The sequence below is a fragment of the Entelurus aequoreus genome, linkage group LG12, assembly GCF_033978785.1.
Source record: "Entelurus aequoreus isolate RoL-2023_Sb linkage group LG12, RoL_Eaeq_v1.1, whole genome shotgun sequence".
NCBI classification, from domain to species: domain Eukaryota; kingdom Metazoa; phylum Chordata; class Actinopteri; order Syngnathiformes; family Syngnathidae; genus Entelurus; species Entelurus aequoreus.
The window spans coordinates 36,449,041-36,469,466 of NC_084742.1; positions in this window are offsets into that span (position 1 = coordinate 36,449,041).

Sequence of the window (20,426 nt, forward strand, 5' to 3'; positions counted from 1 at the left end):
CGCCATCCCAGCTCACTCATAACCCTCAAGAGGATAAGCTATAGAAAATGAATAGACGGGTGAATGTTCTGTTGACATCTGCGGCCCCCAAATGTGTTACTTTTAATAGTCCTCCTAATATTATATACTATTAGAGTATTACAGCGTAAACACAATCATATCAGCCATTGTTGCCGCCCTAATCTGCTTACTGTTGAGCTGAAGCCTGTGCAAGGGCATCCTCTAAAAGTCAGTCAAGGAGAACAAGCCACTTCTGTAATGAAACAAAATCTAAACAAATGCTTCACCTTGACAAAGCGTGGCCACAATCGGGGCGGCACGATGAGAAACAAAAGTGTGTGTGCAAGCTAAGTGTTTTTTTAAACTTTTCGCATCTTGTTTCCCCGCAAATGAATTGCTGTCAACCTTGGCTCAGCCTGTCTGCCATTTCTGCTTCATTTGAGTGACCGGGTCAGCTTCGGGGAAATGCAACAAGGAACTCTTTGGGATTGGAACAACTGACCGGATCACTTTGGAGAAACCTGCAGTGGAATGTTCAATCAAGAGGAGACGTGGCTGAAAGAAGTGAAATGGATGTGTGGAGAATCATGGAGTTGGGAGGGAATTGTTCTTGTAATAAAGGGTGGCCACAAGCCAGCATGAAGCACTTACCATGCTGGAGTGTTTGCCAGTCGGTTCCAGATGACGCATTCGTTTTGGCCGTGTGCTGGGATGACTATGATGCGGAGAGGTACCTCAAATAATAAAGCGTTACCGCTGATGTTGCTTTTGGACGCCGTTAAAATTGATTTGTCAGCCTTCCCTTTGGCCCAAAGCTATGGATTGTTTTTTTGCTCGGTAAAGGCCGAATTATAATAATGAAGAGACTAATCGTTTTATTACACACATGGAGAAAGAAAAACTGCCCTATTACAGAAAACAAAGCTTGAATGGAACCAAACTTGGTCAAGACCTGTTCTCCAGTGTTGATTAAGGGACATACTTGCCAACCCTCCCGTTTTTAGCGGGAGAATCCCGGTATTCAGCGCCTCTCCCGACAACCTCCCGGCAGAGATTTTCTCCCGACAAACTCCCGGTATTCAGCCGGAGCTGGAGGCCACGCCCCCTCCAGCTCAATGCGGACCTGAGACTGAGTGGGGACAGCCTGTTCTCACGTCCGCTTTCCCACAATATAAACAGCTTGCCTGCCCAATGAAGTCATAACATCTACGGCTTTTAGAGAGTAGAGTGCACAACTGCGCACACAACAAGGAGACAAAGCAGAAGAACGAGGAAATTACAGACATGGCGACGCCGTCGACGAGCAAGATGAAGAAATACGCTTGCAAGTTCCAAAACGAATGGAAACAAGAATTTCAGTTCATCCAGGACAGTTCGAAGGGGAAGGTGTATGTTGCCTGTAAATATGTAGAACAGACTTCTCCATTGAACACGGTGGCCGAAATGATATACTCATCATGAACGGAGAAGTTAAACAGGACAATACTGCCATCTAATGGATAGCCACCGGAACACTTAAATTCAAGTATTTCTTTTATGTAAATAAAATAAATAAATATATAAATATATAAATATATATATATATATATATATATATATATATATATATATATATATATATATATATATATATATATATATATATATATATATATATATATAGCTAGAATTCACTGAAAGTCAAGTATTTCATACATATATATATATATATATATATATATATATATATATATATATATATATATATATATATATATATATATATATATATATATATATATATATGAAATATATATGAAATACTCGAGTTGGTGAATTCTAGCTGTAAATAACCACGCCCCCAACCACGCCCCCCAAACCCCAACCCGCACGCGAGAACCGGACACAGCAAATGCACATCGTTTTAACTTACAGTTGTGTAGATGTCATAACTGTAAGTTATTTGCCTGCTGATGGCATCATATAGCATAAAAATGTAATAAATCCTCTTCACTTTCTCCCAGGTGTACACATATTACAATGTGAAATATGCTAAATCTATATATTATTGTTTTCGCGGTGAGAAATTCAACTTCCTCATCCCACAAGGAAATCTTCTGTTTGGCTCTCCTTTGTTAGCAACTGCCGGCCCCTATTTCATTTGTGCGCTTTAAAGAAGCTGTGATTGGATATATTCCAAACTTGTCCCACCCATCTTTTTATTCGTCTACAAAAATGTCAGTTAATTTTGTCATGTTTTAGTCAACGTGCCTTTGTTTTGACTAGATATCATCTTCTTTTCGTTAGGGGAGAATAGGTTGTTGACAATAAATGAGACAAAAATTATAAGTCAACAAAATGAACACTGAAAGCCAGGCACTTGCTTCAAGAAAATAGAATGTAAAGTGTTGCGTTTGACCAGATGTTCCTCCAAGTGGGATGTAAAACGCTGGTCAGTCCCAAGTTCCTTAATGACATATCAACTGAACTCGAATATACACCAATCACAGAATAGGTATTTTGTAATTTTATTGTCAAAGCTTTGGCAATAATGAGACCAGCCTCGAACAACACATACAAATGCGCAGCCCAGGTTGATCTGAAAACTTCCCGGAAAGCCCTCTCCTCTTCAGTATCTCCCCCCGCCCTCACTTGTCTCACCTCAAACACATGCTCATTGTCTCTTATCTTGAGTCGGCCTGGGAAGCACAGGAAGGAGGAATTCCTCCTCTCTGCCTTCTACTTCAAGGCCGGCCCAAGTGCGAGCACTTTGTCATGGGATGAAAAGAAAAGCAAAGAGTACAATATGGAACATTAGCTATATGTAATATGACTATGAAAATTAATAAGTAACACAAAATATTGATATATGAAGATATATATATATCTTTCAATTCCCCCTTCAGATCTTATCCAAAAGATCTCTCCTACGAGAGCAACACCTCTAAAGCACGCCCTACATTAAACTAGGTGCTGTTTTGGTTTTCGAGCAAGCTATCGATAAACAATCAAACCATAGTTACATGGGAGAGAGAAGGAGGGAGTCAACGTTAATGTCGTCATTGTCAGGGAAGGAAACTAACAGTCCCTGAAAGTCACCACTATGCTTGACCCCCTTCAGTGACATAGCAAGCCCAGAACCAGGGTGGGGTTGACCTTTGACAGCTCTAACAATGATGCGGGTGCATAGAGACCTAGCACAAGGGGCAATAAAGCATCCGCATGAGGTTATGACGGCCAAGAAAACTCCAATGGAGACCAGGGCCGACTTAATTAGGTCAGACCACCTGCAAAAGGTGTTATGAAGCCAATCTTTAAAGGGGTCAGAGACACCGGAAACTTCAGTAAGTTCTTAGGCTCTGAGGCCTTCTAAGGCGCTCTTGACCGAGCCATCGGGGGCAGCATTGTTAGGAATGAAGGTACAGCATTGGTCACCAAACATTGCACACACACACCTTCTTCCTTGGCTAGGATGCGGTCAAGGGCTATGCGGTTCTGGATGGCCATGAGGGAGGTCGGGGCAAGTTGTTCAGCAAGTCCCTCAACGGCGTCACGAGTCAGGTTGGTCAGTCTCAACAGATTATAAAAAACATAGTTAATGCGTTCTACATTTTTAGTAGCAGTCACAGGGAAAATAGCACCAATGATAGGAAGGTTCTCGAAACCTGCACAGGATTCACACCACAATTTGTGTTGTGAGGGGACCCCTCTTGATTGTCCAATTGCATCAAAGTAAACACCATCAGGGTTTCTCATCAGATCAAAGGAGCCCTTTACACTCCTCCGAGATAAAACATGGCGGCGTCGGCGAGAAGTTAGAGAGGCCGCTGAGACAGGAGTTCCAAGGGGTGTTAATTTGGTGAGTGGGGTCACCAGTTTAACCATAGCACAAAGCCCTACGGATAACGTTGGGATTCTAATGTACAATCTGTGCTCCCCACAATACCAGAACAAGTCAGCTCGTGCCCAAGGGCCTATCCTTGAGCCATCTATCAGTGTGGTGCACCAGGAAGGGTTAATGTCACCCAATTTGTTGGGGGACGAAGAGGGTCCTTTGAATTGAAAACACGTGTAATTCAGCTTTTGGGCCACAAATGGAAGAAGTCGGGTGGAATTGTCAACAGGAGGGTACACACTAGCCAACAAATCGCACCCTGGTGGCGTGGGTTCAGAGAACAAGGAAATAAGACAGTTTGAGCCATTTATGTCAGTCAACTTAAAAGGAGCGGGGTAAGTGTGGGGAAAAGGACGTCCAGCGGAACAAGCAACACAGTCACCCAGGTTTTGGCATCCACCTGAGCCACAGGTTTACCTGTACCCGCTCCTAAGGTCAAAGTTACCAGGCCTTCGGTGGTGATGTCATTAGCACGCACAGATGTGAGAGCCTTTGAAACACCACCAAGGTGGGGTGGTACTTTAGGTGCTACAGAGGGTGTAGAGGTAGTTAACGCCCTCTCAAGGACATTAATTTTAATAATTAGAGTCTGTATCAGTCAGGTCAACCCCCAAAACAACATAAAAGGGACGATGGGCACCACTTACCATAGTATGTTGTCTGCATCCGACACCAATGGTTCAGGTTGCGTCGTACCAAATATAGAGGTTATTACCACGGTAATAGCTATTGTGTCCCCCGTAATTAATCACACTGCATAGGTCAAAAAATAAGTCTTGCTATCCTCTTTGACCCAGTCTATTTAAAGTCGGCTGTTTGTTCTTAGACACTTGTCAGTCACTGTCGTCAGGAAGGAAGAACTGAGACACAAAGACAGTAGAACACGCCCAAGCACCAGTCCGTCAGGGAACACTACCGGGTGTGACATCCTGCTTTTCGTCTATCAAAATCAGTGTAATTCAGGTAACGAAACGGGGATAAACATCAAACTTTTCACTTAATATAACGACACAGATAGTTATGTTGAAAACAAGCAAGAGAAATTGGATAACTTCGAGTATAAAGGCTGGTCTCAAATAAGGATATACAATATAGAAGTTAAAAAGAGTAATATAGGTAGAAAATCTCTCTCTCAGCGTCGTCTTCTGGGCTGTAGGATTATGTGTGTGTAATTAAAGCCTCGCTCTTCTATGACACTAAAAATGAGTCGTTTTCTGCTCCCGTTCTTCTTCAGCTGCCTCAGGCTCAAAAGGCGCTGCTGGGGGTCGAGTGGGGCAGATGTAGTGGCGATGTCAGCAATGACATCCGCTGGTAATCTGTCAGGTTCTTCAGCAGGAGTGTAGAGGGAGAGGTGGTACCAGGTGTCCCCTTTTCCAGCTAGTCGAAGGGCGTGAGACGTCCGTTCCACGACCTTGAAGGGACCACCTGGGCTCCGTCCACTTGCGTTTGATGACCTTGATCTTGACCCTCTCAGCGGCCGGAAGGGAATCTGGAGTGGCGGGCTGTCATCCTCGTATCTGTACAGAAGAACTGGCACACAAATTCTGCATTTTTTGTGTAAAATACCATTTTGGTTTTACGCTGAGTCCTCCTTCCATGGGGGGCTGCTGGTCCTGTGAATGGCTGACCTGTATGCAGCTTATAGGGTGAAAAAACTCAAAGGGCGGTAAAACAGTTTTATTCACGGACCTTCGAATGATCATTAACGCTAATTGCAACATGTCAATCCAATTAAATTTGGTCTGTGCACAGATTTGAGCCAATTAGTTTTTAATGTTCTGGTCCATCCTTTCAACCTTACCTTGGGACTCAGGATGGTACCCCAAACCTGTGTTCTAGTCCGAAAGCCTTTTCGACCAAGGATAAGTGAGGTTTTTTTTTTATTTTTATTTTTTTTTTAAATGGTTGCCGTTGTCTGACCTAATCTTTTTGGGGAAACCATGTCGGGGTACTAGGTCATTAACAAGTCATTTAATTACTGATGTTGCATCCTCTTTTGAGGCTGTTGTTGCTTCCGGCCAACCACTGTAATTGTCAACACAAGTCAGTACGTACCTTTTCCCTTGTACCGTATTGATCATATCAGTGAAATCAAAGACTATACATGATTCACCCTCACCTCCTCCCTATTCTAAATTTGATCTACTTAACTACTATCGATGTGTAAAATCGTTATTTTCAAATTAAAATTAGTTATAACTTCTTACCCACGGGAAAAACGTTAAAACTATGGAATGTGTCAGAGTCGGATGATTGTCGATTTTGTTCCAAGGAGTCTGTATCCACCCTCACTCACCCCCTTCTGTTTCTGAAAAAAGGACTGTGTTAGTCATACTATCACTTTCAGAAACATCTAAGAAAAAGGTCAGCTAATAGTCAAGTAGCGGAGGACAGGTCATGTTTGAGGTCAATGATTGTCTCTTTAGCCTCTATGGTCCACTGGGGGGTGGTGTTAGGGTAGGGGACCCCTTAGCAATATCACAATTAACTCAAACTCAACTAAACCCTAGCTTTTATGTAACTTATTCAATATGGTGAAAGTAACAAATATGCTTATATTTATATTGTCACCAATACTAGAAAAATACTACCCTTATGGCGGATGCTTTAGCAATAGTATTTTGAATTTTTACCACACCTGGTGGCCCCAATAATTCATTAAGTCAAGCTCATGTTGTAGAAAGTTGAATGATGCAGACACGTTTGTTACTGAATACTTTCTATCAGACTTCTGTCTTGACAACTATGTGTATGTAATGAGCAACTATAATTATTTGATATGCTTAAATGTGTAATGTGTCGTTTTAGCTCAGCTGTTGTGTAGCTGCTAGCTCCTCGTAGCCTACAGGTGTCTAAAGTGCAGCCCATAGTTATGTGTTTAACACAACTATGTGCTAAACCTAAACAATTGAAAATGTGGTATTTGGGTGTCGGTGTAATGTTTGGCAGCTACGCCGTGTCTTATCATTGCACCTAAGTTCTCTGGTTTTGTAGGTGAGACAGAGAGCAAGGGAACAATTTGGGACATCAATTGTGTCCATCTTATATCATGCTAGCTGTTGCAAAGATAGGTCAACATGAGCAACCACACCATGAGTTCCAACATATATAAATATACAAAGGAGTCAAAGGTCTCCTGGTATGAGTGTCTAACTGGTGATCATAACATATGGCGAGTCGGGTGGCAGAACACACGGAAGCATCTCAGCCAGTCAGGGTTTTCACTGTTAGAGCAGTTGGATGTCAGCCATTCCTGTTGTTTCAGGCTGTGGTAGGAGCCTTGGTAGTGGTGTCGCAGCTTGGTGGTTGAGCCGTCAGGTAACACCAGGAATGTTCCTTCTGTGCGATTTGAATGTCAGGGTACAGTCTGTAAAGGAGGTCCAGCAATCTGAACCGGAAGTGGTTTGGTGACAGGTAACCTTGTGACCCCAGCGAAGCCTTCGACCTTTAAAGAGGAAGCACACAGTTTCTTTGGTACCTCTGCATTCAGAATCGAATGGGTGGCGCCAGTGTCAATCACGAACTGATAACATTGTCGTTGACACTCATGTCCAGCAGGGGGCCAGTCTGTATCTCCTGCTGGGGCTCCTGCGGTGGGCGTCCTTTGCCACGCTTTTGTGTTCGTTTGTTGGCACTACGGAACCTTTCCCGTTCGAAAATGTTCACGACTCCAGTGACCAGGCTGGTCACAGCCGAAACAGTTTCCACCCCGGACTGGCTTTGAAGCATCGTGTTGTCCACCACCCGATTCCAACCGTCTGGTCGCACGTCTGTTGAGGATTCTTTCCTCCACCTGTTGGAACTCAAAAGCAAGGTCACCCACTGCTGAATATATCCTAGCTGATCTTTGACCTTTTGGTTCTTTTAACCTTTTATTTTCAGCGATCTGTAAATTAAGGAGTTGCTTCCTTGCTGCTCTGTCATTAGCCTTATCATCCTCATCTTGAGGAAAGAGACTGCGCATAGCAGTAGCTATGTTTGTAACGTATGGTGTTATCGGTGAGGTCGAAGATTCAGCCATTAATCCTACTTGTTGTTCTGTATTTTTGCCATCTTGTGTGGAAACACAACGATACAAAATGCTTCTAAAGTCTCCTATTGATTTCTTCCCATTTCACTCAAACAACTAAACAAACAAACAAATAAACAAACTTGCAGCTAACCACAATCAACAGCATACCATTTACGAATACCTTCATTTGTCACTTTCTCATCTTTTCTTCACTTTCGTTTTCCTTTACAAACAACATCCTGTATCCATCTCTTCCTTACACTTCACACAATGTTTCTATTTTCTGTTCTCCTAGAAACCATTCACATAACGTAAGGTTATAAACATCCTTTTCCCATATTTTCTCAAACCATCCTCTTCTCCCTCAATCTTCCTTCACCTGCTCTCTTTTTCTCTCTCTCTCCTTCTCACTGGAGTAGGGGGCGGTGGCCTAGTCAAAGTCTGGGCGGGTCGTTTGAATTGTCTTGCGCATGCGCGGCAGGCAAAACACCAATCAGTCTAGTCTGTCCTATTTGTCTCATTAATCATCGGTTCTTTTGCTGCATTTCGTTTTTCCACGTAATCCCCGTTTACTTTTATCATACGCCAAACTCTTAAATTCTCGAGCACCAACTCTGTTCCATTTTCACCAGCGCGCGCACACACACAAGCACGTGTAAGCACTCACGCACACACAAGCAAGTGCCTACAGCCCTACGCACACACACCCACGCACACGTAAGCACTCTCTCTGCGTTTCACTTTACCATAAAACTTCCAGTTACTTTTTTATTTTATTTTTTATTTTACCAGACGTTTGAGTTCACAACTTTTCGAGTATTGTAAACTCCCTCTTAACCCTTTCAAGGAACGTTCTCTTTTCTTTTTTTTTTTTTCTTTTTTTCTCTTTTTTTTTTTTTTCTTTTTAAACTTTACCTGCTAATTCCATTGTCGACAACAGTGCATTCAATGGATTATTAAACAGTAATGATTCATCACATTTTCCCCAGCCGTCATCACATTCTTTTCTGTCACACTCCTTGGCCATTGTGTCTATTTTTCCTTAATTTTAGCGCACACTAAAGTGTCGCCGGGACCTCACAACCGGGGAATCTTTATTGTATTTATTACAAATGGCCTCCAGCCGTGGAATTTATCATATGGTACAGAAGGGCCTCCTCCCGTACGTTTCTTAATTTTAACGCACACGTTAATGCCGTAGGGAACTCGCAACCAGGGAGTATTTATTGTATTTTACAAATGGCCTCCGACCCATCCTTAATTTGTGTGCACATAAAAATGTCAACAGGGATCTCACAACCGGGGAGTATTTACTGTACCATATGATGGGCATCCAACCCGTTACTCTTTTAGGCGGCGACCAACTACCCAGGGTGAGCCACACCCAACTATTAGTTCACTCGTCAATGAAACTGCCCGTCACGGTAATCGAGACACAATGACGTGAGTTGACCACTTATTTACAATTTTAATGCAATGGCAGGCTCGGCAAAAATGCAATCAATCTATCAAAATCACCATTCTGTGTCTGGGGTACAAAGCAGTGTTTAACTTACAGACTTCTGGGCAGACTCCTAATGCAGATTTTATCTAAAAAGAAAGGTTCTGCTTACCTTGAATTATGTTTTGGCCATGTGAGTCTGTCCAGAAGATTGCAAGAGAAGGTCCAATTGTCAGCGTGTCATCTCGGACGAAGCCCCCAAATTGTTGCGTTTGACCAGATGTTCCTCCAAGTGGGATGTAAAACGCTGGTCAGTCCCAAGTTCCTTAATGACATATCAACTGAACTCGAATATACACCAATCACAGAATAGGTATTTTGTAATTTTATTGTCAAAGCTTTGGCAATAATGAGACCAGCCTCGAACAACACATACAAATGCGCAGCCCAGGTTGATCTGAAAACTTCCCGGAAAGCCCTCTCCTCTTCAGTATCTCCCCCCGCCCTCACTTGTCTCACCTCAAACACATGCTCATTGTCTCTTATCTTGAGTCGGCCTGGGAAGCACAGGAAGGAGGAATTCCTCCTCTCTGCCTTCTACTTCAAGGCCGGCCCAAGTGCGAGCACTTTGTCATGGGATGAAAAGAAAAGCAAAGAGTACAATATGGAACATTAGCTATATGTAATATGACTATGAAAATTAATAAGTAACACAAAATATTGATATATGAAGATATATATATATCTTTCAAAAGTAATGTAGACTTTTTTGCTGTAGTCTATTGCACATTGCCCAAAACAAGTACCAGGATGTATGAACATATATATAATGTCTAGATTGAGTTGTATAAGTGCTCAATTATGACCTTAATTATACAGCGGAAAAAAGTTTTTCTTTCATGTCAGCAATTGAACTTTAAATGTGAAACTATTATATGATATGAACTCATTAGACGCAAAGTGAGACATGTCAAGACTTTATTTGCTATAATTTTGATGATCATGGCCATAGTCTTAATGCCACTGTTGTCACAATACTGAACCACTATTTCAAACTATTTTAAACTTCACATTTTTGGGCAAATAGTGAATTCCTTCAGTCTAACAATGTTTTCCATTTAGGTTTTAGGCCCTACCACAGCACTGAAACAGCTCTGATGAAGGTGACAAATGATATCCACCTGAACACAGACGGAGGCAAAGTCTCTGTTGGACCCGAGCACTGCTTTTGACAAAGTTGACTATACTATCTTATAAGACGTTAGGAAACTGGGTTGGGACTGTCCGGTTCTGCTCTTATCTGGTTCAAGTCCTATCTCGAGAAAAGCATTTACTTGGTTGAAATTGGTCTCTGTGTCTCAGGCCAAATGGCTATGACCTGTGAGGTTACTCAGGGATATGTTCTGGGACCCCTATTGTTCAACTTGTACATGCTGCCATTAAGCCAACTATAAGCAGCTATAATGTGTCCTACCACAACTATGCAGATGACATTCCAGCCTACGTGTTACTGACAGCGGGTGATAATTTAGTCACTGCAATGAGCAGATCAGTGTGTGGATGACTGGATGTAAAAAAGTATTTTTTTCAGCTAAACTCAGACAAAATTGAAATCATCGTCTTTGACCCACAGAAGCCAAAATTTTATCAGTCACCTTGAGACCCTCTCTTTAAATATTCAGGTTTAAAAAATAGGTGTAATGGACTCGGACGTTAACAGTCACATTAAATTAATAACATTGGCATCTTTTTGCTACCTAAAACATTGCCAAAATCAAAAGAAGAGTGTCTAAACCAGACTTTGACAGACTCTCCAGCAGGTTAGACTACTGTAATGGTCTTCTCACTGGGCTCTCAAAACGAACTGTACTGTAAAGCAGCTGCCGTACATCCAGAATCCTGGTGCTCCATTCCTGACTCCGTACCAGAACCAGGAATTACTACCATATTAATCCAGTGTTCAGGTTACTGCTCTTGCTTCCTGTCGCTCAGCTCTGTTTTTTGAGTAGTGCTTTCATGGTCTTGCACCAAAGTACATCTCTGACTTGTTACCTTATGAACCATCTCAGGCTCTAAGAACCTCAGATAGTGGTCTCCTGGTGGTGCCCAGAGTCAGGACAACACATGGTGAGGCTGTATTTCAATGTTATGCTCCTAAAATCTTAAACAGTCTCCCAGAAGATGTGAGACTTTGTCCATTTTCCAATCTGGACTGAGAACACCTCTGCATATGACAACTGGAAATAGTTTATCTGCACTGTTATCTTTTAGTTCATTCATAATTATTTTTATGATTTTATTTTTTATTTATGATTACATTTCCCTTCTTGTAACTGTATGCATCTATACATCATTTTGAATTGCCTTGTGTATGAATTGTGCTCTACATATATACCTTCCTCATTCTTAAATGTTCCAAAAAGGCTTCAAAACTTTCTATACATTGTATTAATATTATTATTATTTGCTAATATTAACATTTCAACCATTATGCTTTTTGCTTTATTTTTCCCATTTTTATTTTACCTAATCTTATTTCCACAATTTGCCACTGACCAATAAAAAACTGTGCTCCAGGGTAAGTAAAAAATTGGCGCATGTTAGATATTTTGGTCACTCTCCAGGAGGGATGGGCACTGATGTGATAATGCATTTATTTTTCCTCATGTTTTCAGGATTTATCGGTCAAGTACCAAAATTTGACTGGTCGATCGCGATAAATGGGTTGGCTTGGCAACTCTTCTTCTCTCTTGGGCTGGCTCTAACTGGTAGGCAAACACTACTGTCCCCTATAGCCCAAACCCTGAATTACAACTCATAACCATATAAAATACAAGTTCTCCCAACGCAGCATATAAAAACAGAAGGATCAAAATAAGAATATGCACAAATTGCAGAACATGATAGACTGCCGTAGGTTACAAAATCCTTTTTGTCACCAATTCTCTATAGCACAACACCAGTTCAGGGTGCATGGAGGTATGAGGGTTCCACTGTAATGCCCACCCAGCCCCCCCCCCAAAAAAGAATCCAATCAAATGATGCATCCTGGAAGCCCAAGTGTAACATTGGCGCTTGAGTGTGACTAAGAAACATTGCACAAAGACTTTACACCATAGGATAAGAGCAAGGATTTCCACAGGAGACGAGCGAGGACTTAAAGCAAAGAGGATGTTCTCAGATTGTTCGCCCGCAGGAGAAACCGCATGACGCCGGACTTTGGATGGTAGGTCTTTCAGCAGTGGTTTAAGGGGTGGGGGGTCATATTCAAAGTCCTCATGTGTCCAGGGACATATTTCCTGAGTTTAAAAACATAATATAAATTGAAAAAAAACTAAAGAAGATGTTGTGATGCGGAAAAATATCGACGTAATCATAGTAGTATCGACTAGAAACGCTCCTGTACTTGGTATCATTACAGTGGATGTCAGGTGTAGATCCACCAATGGCGTTTGTTTACATTTTGACGCCAGTGAGCTACGGTGTGTAGTGACGCATGTTTAGCTATTCCTCGTCCTGCAGGGATGATACTTGTAAGAAACGTACTTTATTTGTCGCCATGGAGGCGAGGATTAGTGATTTAGAAGTAGCTAAAACACTGCCGACTGCGGCTGATGTTAGCCGCTAGCTAGCTAGCCATGTCTTAAAGCACCTCTTCTTGAGGGTGTTTCAGTGTTATAACTTCACCTTTATGGTTAGGTTTTAAGCCAAAATGTGTCCGTTCTCCCTTTTCTGTCTACACACTGTGTCTGCATGTAAGTACTCCGTGATTGTGCACTAGCGAACATGCATACTCTGCTCGTAAACCAGCAATGATACGACGTGACGACGGCGGGGGTTGGGGGACGGTACGGTGCAGAAGCGGTATAGTACCGAATATGATTCAATAGTATCGCGGTACTATACTAATACCGGTATACCGTACAACCCTACTTTAAACTAAACATTAGATTGGCGATCTGCTTCCAGAAACGAAATGTGTTCAGCACTCTGCCCTCAACGCAGCACACTGCACTAAAAAGCTCACTAATAAAAATGGCATTTCACACTGCCATGTTTTATCAGAGCCATAATTTCTGAACATGAAACAAACACGTTTTGTGCATCTAGAGGAAGGAATGAACATGCTGTAATGAGTTCATATATTTACTGTAGGTTTGAAAGCAATATTTTCACTGTACACTTTCCTCTTCGGGTCCATATGGGACAGTGTCTGGATCCGTACTCGATCCCGATCCCTGCTGTAGATTTATCTGCCTTTTGTTCCAAGGTGGTTGCTCCCTGTTGCACCTCGCAATCACAATCAAAGTAATTATTTTTTTATGGATGTATTCCTTAACATGGGCCGGAGCTTGTCCATATATACATTTATATTGTCCTTTTATAATGGCCCGTACATTCTTGCTCCGATTGTGTGCTGCAAAACCCTCGTAGGTGAACACTTGGCCCACAGTCAACACAGATTGTAATCTCTCTCTCTCTCTCTCTCTATTGGCCTCACGCTCTCTCACACACGCACGCACACTCGCACTGCGATAGGAAAGCGTCTCATCGCAATACCTACAGCGGTTTGGGTGAAGATGCTTGCGGCCCACTGCCATGGTGATGTACGAGTCCTCTTCTATTCAGAAGCCACCCCTGGGGGTGAGTGTGCCTTGAATTGCAGTGCCTTTAATTAAAACAGTTTGCAACATTAATCTAAAATGGAATTTAAATTGGTAGTACGCAAACAGGAACTTAGAAAAAATACAAGTGGTAAGAGCTGCATGCAATATCAATAATTATTCCTTTTCATCTGGAGCTCCTCAATGAAGCTTTCTTGGCCTTGTAATAATTTATGTAAGTCCTTTTTTCCCTTGTGTCCAAACATATTCTCATCATGTCACAATACTGTATATAACACAGATTGCTAATTGATTTGAAGCTTGTGTGCAATTTTGTTTTGATTATGTAAGATGTGATGTATGTGGCTGGCTGGTTTTTGTAGAGAACAGGAACTAACCTTTATTGAAAATTGGCTCTCTTTCTGGGGCAAACCGGGCTTGCTGATGAGGGACAGCCTTCAACCTAACCGGGAAGGCGCCATCGCTCTATCTAGCAACATAGATTGCTGGTTGAGTCACACTTGACTAACTACACTAGAGCAAAGACGGACACAGGCAATTACAGTGTCTGTTAGTCCGGGTAAGGAGTCAGTTAAGCTAGAACGAACCAGCGCCAGGCTGGAAAATTCCTTCACACGTAACATTTCTCGTAGAATAATACACAACTCACATAAAGTTTTTTTCTGTAGTGACTTTGCCAGAAGTGAACATGCATTCTACTGAGGTGGCAAATTAGGACGCGTTCAAGCTATCGCAGCACCAAGCAAACAATCTGAAAATCCCCATCACATCAATTCCTAGATATGATCAAAATGATTTAAGGTGCACTACACAAAATAAACGTAATGTTATTAATATCACTACTACGGATACCGTTAACAAAAAATCCTCAAAACAGCCCACTACCTATAATATGGACGTTTTAAACATCAGATCATTGTCTCCCAAAACGTTATTAGTTAATGAGGTCATTAGAGGCAACAATCTTAACGTCATTGGTCTGGCTTAAACTAGATTCATTTTCCTGCTTAACGAGGCATCTCTTTTTAACTATACGAATGCACATGTTGCCCGTCCCCTCATAAGGGGTAGAGGAGTCATACTAATATACATTGACAACCTTAACCTTACACCTAACCGAGGTAATACATATACATCATTTGAAGTGCTTACTATGAGGTCTGTCACACAGCTACCTCTCTACCTGGCTGCTATCTACTGCCCCCCTGGGCCCTATTTGGACTTTATCAGTACATTTCCAGAGTTTGTCGCTGATCTATTGACGCATGCAGATAATATAATTATAATGCGGGATTTTAATATGAACATGAGTATGCTTGTCAACATATGTGGAGTGCCAAAAATAAAAATAATAGACATACTGTGTATATAGCAATATATTATTTGTTTATTATATAGCTGCTGGGTAACTTAAAGGGCTGATTAAAACAAATTAAATTGATGCGTTATGGTGTCTGCTGGTGTTTTTTTTATAAAGTGGACTTGCAGTAAGTGATCGAGTGTCTCTGTGGTGAAAGCCGCATAGTACACACAAAAACCTCCTTTAATTAAGGCGGTCTGCACCACTTTTCAATTGTAAATACAGTCTTAGTAGGTCACATACAACACGGCTACGAATAGTACATACAATTTTACAGTTTGTACACACTGTTTAGTGTTGTTATTTGAACCTTAGCAGATCAAGCCCTGATACCTAATCTGTCTTTTTGTGACGCCTGCTCCTTTGTCAATCCTTGTTTGTTTTCGCTGGATTCTCAAGAGACTTGTTTGCGTGTGTCTGTGAGACACCTTCTGCTAATTACATTATTGCCAATTAGCTATGCAGAGAGCTGAGTAATGCCATACTGCATGTATCCATTATGCAGATTAGTAAGGGAAGGACAGTTAATTGCAGGGCTGATACTTGAATGTACTTCAGTTTGCATTTCTGTGTTTACTGTGACAGCTAATTTGTAGCAAAATACGGGTTAAATCATCACATCTTTTTCAGGGCATAATGTATTCAAAGACCTTTTCTGAATTGATTTACCAACAGTTCTTAAGACATGTTAACGCCTACTTATCACGAGCCAAAAGCATCCTAATCCACGTATTGGGCTTCTATGTCATTGTGGTGGTTCAAAACGTCCCAAAGCATTTGAAAATAATACACCATAGTATTACTTAGTTATTCCTAAAGTGCGACAGAAAAAATGGTGCCAATTTGTCAAAACATTGACCTCTTCTCTGTTGGCTGTGCTATTATTTTTTTCTGACAAATACACTACTGGGTAGTAGAGTCATTACACCCCCAAGTCCAACCCCATTAACTGCCTCGACTTAATTAGCGGATTCACTATAACGTTTGGTACACACCTTTAGGGGGTTGATGAGCACCTGCCTGTAAAGTCTGAGTTAGATTTGTTCGGAAACATCAAGCAGAACATCTTTGAAGGGGCCTGGACCTGAACAATTAAATGCCTTTAAGTCACTGAGTATTTCTCTGAGGATTTTTAAAACATGTTTTCCATGTATTCCAGCATGTCTCTAATGCATTTGGACCACAAACCATAGGGGGCGCCACACATTTAATTTACAGTCTTGAGAAAAAATAGGAGATCATGGACTGTAGCTTCACTTATAAGAAATATTTTGTCAAACAGTCTCGTTTACTCCTAGTGTAGAGGGTTGAAAATGTAAAATTTCTCCACGCAGTATAGAGTGTAGTTTTACAACCGCTTCCCCCAAAACAGTCGCATATAACGAGCTAATGAAGGCTGACTAAATGTGACCAGTGAGTCTGTGTGTGCGAATGTATAAGGCGGGTGTCATTTCAATCCATTACAGCTAAACAAAATCATTAATTCCAATTTGGCTCCCTCAAGCATAGTGATGAGCTCACAGGAAGCCAATTCATCCACCATCATGCATCCCTAATCTCACGCCTGTCTTTAGTCCACCCAGATGCTTTTGCAAGCACATCACACACCAGCACATCAAAATCACTTTCTTCATCACAAGGGAGACAGCGGCTTCAAAGTACAAAGACAACTTTATTCAAGTCTGCAGATTGGTTTTATCGTCTTTTCCAGAATACAAATGTGGATCTTGTGGACTGAACATACTGTAGGTCGTATATATCCTCCCCAAATGACACAGTCTTGTTGAAGCACATATTTCAGCATTGTTGAATGGACCTTTTTACATTTTAAATGCCTCATCCCTGGTTTCTCCTCCAAATTGAGGGAAAGCCATACGATATGTAAACATACATGAAAAGCGTAAGAGCAAATTTTTCATGGTCATGGCCATGGCGTTAAAAAGCAGGGCACGACGAGATACAGACAAAGCCAGACAACAGCCGGAATGTGTGGACTGTGACACGGATACCCCGGGCCGTTTTCCCATTTTCTCTGCTTCTGATGCCAGCCACAATGCTTGGCTGCACAATGATGAAATGAATCCCATTTGTGTGCAAAAAGTTTTTTTTTTTATACGGCTTGAAAATATAAGCCTCTTATCAATTGCCGACGGAGCAGACCCCCGAGAGATTTCCGCTGCTTCCCAACACTTGCACTCAGAATATTTAGCATGCTTGTAGCTGAAGCATGCTCCTAATTAGTTTGGAAAAAAATGGCGCGCATGTTAACAGCTGTGTCTCTGTAAGTTTTTCCTCATAAACACTCGTTGAACACAATGTAAGTACCTCTCGGAGCTTATAGTGGGGGATACTAATTATTTGATCCCCTGCTAATTTTGAGCCATCTTACAACGTAAAGGTACAGGTTATGAAATTACAGTTATGCACACAGGAGGGGTTTTTAAAGATACTCTCCAAATCCGGAAGGTTTTGAGGTATGTTGTTTGGCAACTCCAAATGTCAGCTCTTTGCACTGATTTTCTATGGGATTTAGGTCCGGACACTGGCTTGGTTACTCCAGGATCTTAATGTGCTTCTTTCTAAGCCACTCAAGCCGCATGTTTTAGATCATTGTCATGCTCAAACAACCGTCCATGACCCATCTTCAGTGTTCTGGCTGAGATTCTACAGCACATGGCCCCATTCATCAGTCGAGCAATTGACTGTTATCTTGCATTTGTTTTGTTTTATTGTTAATTAATCTATATTTCCTTGCTGAAGGAACAGGACACATTTGTGTGCATCATGGCCACATTACTGGTCTGAGGGGCTTAGCATTCTTACTCAATCAATCAATGTTTACTTATATAGCCCTTAATCACAAACGTCTCAAAGGGCTGCACAAGCCACACGACATCCTCGGATCAGATCCCACATCAGGGCAAGACAAATCGCAACCCAATGGGCACAATGAGAAACCTCGGAGGGTTTATAAATTATTTGATAAAGGATCAAATAATTTATGTATTTCACACAATCCTATTTTTTGTTTGCAACAACTAATTAAATAATTCACCTTCAAGGTAAATACATCACAGGTATAACTGCAGCAAGAATAGACAATTTCAAATGCAATACAACAAACATACTCACCATAGTACACTAGAGACCAACACAACATTCAATAATTTTTTTGAAATGTTTTCTTTAATACATTTTCTTACCTGCAAATAGCGAAACCAACTAGATTGGGACAAATTTAATTTGATTCGCAATTGCTCAAATGATGCAAGACTGTCCTCGAAATAAATGTATTTTATGCATTTAATTCCATTTGAGTACCAGTTAAAAAATGTTCCGTCTCTTATCGATGGAATAAATGCATGATTGTGTGGCACATTGGTGAATACATAGTTACATTGGAGATATTCAATTGTTTTTTAATTTGAGAAATCATTTTGATAGAATGTCTTACTACTACACTATGACTTGTTGATTTAATAGAAGAGACTGGTTTAGTAAAAAGTAGAGATAGAAATGATCTGTAAGGTTTAACTGCGGTTTCAATTTCAGCCACAAGGAAGCAGAATTGAGTGATTCATTGTTTTGGAACCCCATCTTCCAATAGGTCAATGCATTCAGATTTGATGCCCAGTAATAATTTTTGAACATCGGAAGACCCAGTCCCCCTTCCTTTGTAGATCTGCTTTTTGGATATTCTGCGTTTTTTATATCCCCACACAAAATCTAGAACTAAAGATTCAAGTTTTTGGAAAAAATCTGCTGGAATGAGAATTGGTAAGTTTTGAAAAAGATAGATACATTTTGGCAGGGTGATCATTTTGATAGCATTTGCTCTACCTAACATAAAGAGTGGTAGGGTCTTCCAATACTCAATACACCCTTTCAGTTTCTGAAAAGCTTCAGTAAAGTTCAATTTTAGAAATAATTAATCATTTTTAAGATATTCTAATAAGATAGCATATATAGTTTTCTGCAACTTTACTGATTTTAACATTATCTCCTAGGAACATAAGCTCGCTTTTGGACCAGTTTATTTTATTACTAGATATTCTACCAAAAGAGTCTACATATTGTAAAATAAATGGTAATGCAATTTCTGGCTCAGTAAGTGTAACAAGTACATCATGTGCATAAAGTGAGATAAGACTCTGATGTGCCCACTGGAAATCCTTTAATATTAGGGTTCATTCTTAAACCAATAGCCAGTGGTTTTAGGGCCAAATTAAAAAGAAAGGGTGAAAGGCAGTCAGTCGCCCTGTCTCACGCCGCGATGCAATTCAGAGCTAAACGATATTACATTATTGGTTATGACATATGATTTTGGTGCAAAATAAATTATTTTGACCCATTTTATAAAATTTTCTCCGAACCCAAATAATTTGAGGACATGAAATAGCTCACTCAATTGAATCAAAAGCTTTGTGAGCATCCAGAGTCAGGTCGGCTGCTTTTTTGTTTCCTGTGCAGTCCGAGTACAAGTTCAATAACCTCCGTACATTACCGAAAGAAGGTCTGTCCGAGATGAAACCTGCCTGGTCCGGATGAATAATTTCTGTTATGTGGTTGCTTAAACTTGTAGCGAGTACATTAGTTAATAGTTAGAATCTTATGGTCTAGATCAGGGGTGGGCAATTAATTTTTACCGGGTGCCGCATGAGCAACCCGAGCACTGCTGGAGGGCCACATCGACAATATTTCAATTACATTTTGCTCAATATTATTTTTGATATATACCGTAAGATAAATAATAATAATAATAATAATAATAATAATTAATAATAATACTAATACTTCAACATAGTGTGTGTAACAGCATTCCATGACTAATATAAATAAATTAACATTAATAATAAATGACAGTAAAATAAGCACACGTATGACTGAGGAGTCATAGTGTAACTTTGTGTGGTGTTTGAGTTGTCCGACTTTTTGTGTGGCCATAAATGCACCAGTGGTTTAGTGCTATGCGTGTTGGTGACAGATGACAAGTTGGTTTTGGCCTGGTTTGTACGGCAGAAAATGACTAGTTTTTCGAGATAGAAGTGTTTTACTTATGTTTTTGGTGTGGTTCTGGCCGAATATAAACAGTTTTGCTCAATAAAGTGATCGGT